The sequence below is a fragment of the Euprymna scolopes genome, chromosome 13 (assembly GCF_053919585.1).
Source record: "Euprymna scolopes isolate OS-2025 chromosome 13, ASM5391958v1, whole genome shotgun sequence".
In the NCBI taxonomy this organism is placed as follows: Eukaryota; Metazoa; Mollusca; class Cephalopoda; order Sepiida; family Sepiolidae; genus Euprymna; species Euprymna scolopes.
The window spans coordinates 25,752,168-25,754,232 of record NC_136494.1 but is presented as its reverse complement, the minus strand read 5'-3'; the positions used below and the strand labels follow the sequence as shown (position 1 = coordinate 25,754,232).

At 30.3% G+C, this 2,065-nt stretch overlaps 1 pseudogene; it reads right to left on the bottom strand.

The window, feature by feature from the left end:
* Positions 1–1,073: 1,073 nt before the first annotated feature.
* LOC145292666 (5S ribosomal RNA) lies at positions 1,074–1,190 on the bottom strand (annotated as a pseudogene).
* Positions 1,191–2,065: the final 875 nt, after the last annotated feature.

Below are 2,065 nucleotides of genomic sequence, written 5' to 3'. Positions count from 1 at the left end.
GACGTTTTCAAGTTCCCAAGACAGTGCTCTACCCTATTTTTTTTTCTTAAAGGTGTGACAGTAATTACACAGACACTTATATGTCATGCCTACGCAATCGTCAGTACACACACACACACACACACAAACACACAAATGCATACACACATACATATATATATGCATTTATAAATAAAACAAAATTTAGAAAAATAAATTTAGTTTTTACTTAATATATATATATATATATACATACATATACATATATATATATATATATATATATATATATATATACACTCTAGGATTACTCAGGTCTTTAGCCTGAATAATCATAGAGTGGATAAAACGCGGAATATTCAGTGTAGCTTAATCGCCATACATATTTTATAACTTACTAACTAGCTCTACCTACGTATTGAGAACTGTTGGAGTAAATACTTAAAGTTTACGCATAAATTTATACTTTCCTATATTAATTGGTGTGAGTATATATATATATATATATATATATATATATATATATATATATATATAAGTACATATATTAAGAAGCATATTAGGAAGAGTTAAACACAAATTATTCGGAAGAGAAACACAAACAGAGATTAAAGATTTTATTCCGTGGAGTAATACTTTCCTTCTCGTCAGAGGGGAGGAGGGGAGGAGATACATTTTCTTTGCAAAGTATTAAAATAAACTAAATATGAAATGGATCATACTAGCGTTTACACACACACACATACACACACACACATATATATATATGTATATATATATATATCCTGCCTTGATGTAGTTGCTTGTCTAGCCGCACTGATGAGCTGGGAAACAGCGAAATAGTACTTACTGTGAATGGCTATATATATATATATATATATATATATATATATATATATATATATATATATATATGCAGGCTCCTTCAGTCATGGACAGACTATGGATACCCAGAAGGGGTTGCTTGTGCGTGAAATTTTTGGGGCAAGATTTGCGCAATCTTCAACCACACCTCTCCTGAGACGACATTGTTAAATACCAGTGGCAAGTGAAATACAGGACGACTGGAAACAAATGCCGAGATAAGTGGGGAGCACATACAGCGCCTAACCTTCCCAAATGGTCACCCATCTGGTACTAGCCAGGCTCAACGTTGCTTAACTTCGGTGATCTGGCGAGAACCGGTGTATCAACGTGATTGTGCCGTTTATTAACGTATTGTGCCGTGTATCAACGTATTCTGCCAAATATAATTACACATAATAGTTTATATATATAGTCATCCACAACCAGTACTGTTTTGCTGTTTCACACACACACACACACACTCACACACACACATATATATTTATTTGTGCGTGTAAATATATATACACACATATATATATATGTATGTATATATATATATATATATATATTATACCGACTGTTAACAGCATGATTTGTTCCATTTTGAAATTTAAAAACTGACTAAATTATAAAACATGAAGAGTCATGAATATTTATGAATAGAAAAAAAAAGGAAATACATCGGAAATAGAATTCGAATTTCTAGTTCTTGAACAATGGCACATAGTGTAAAGTTTTCTACTCTAAATAGATGATAAATACACGAATTCGATAGCTTAGGTAGTTTTTTTCTTAATTCAACTGTACTGAACACGATATTATGTTAGACTGTTATTATATAATAATGTTTTCTTTAGCTAAACATTTCTTACAGAATTATATTATATAATAGTAATGTTATTTTAACAAAACATTTATTATGTTGATATATTACAGTTTCTTGAGATAAGCATTTATCACCAGGTTAGATTATAAATTAATAATGTTTCTTTAAATCAGCATGTATTACCTTCGTTTTTTGTATCATTAAAAGATGTGCCCGACATTGCCCAATATTAAACGTAACGTTTAATTCCTTTAAGAAAAAAAAAAAAAAAGTAAAAAATAGAAAAAAAACCCTGAGACATGTGCATGCGAGTATTATGGGTGTTTTTTTTTTTTTCAAAACAGTCACTTCTTGTAAAGAAGAAAAAAGTACTCGAGCTGAGATCGAAACCAAAACCTATAAACCGTGTAT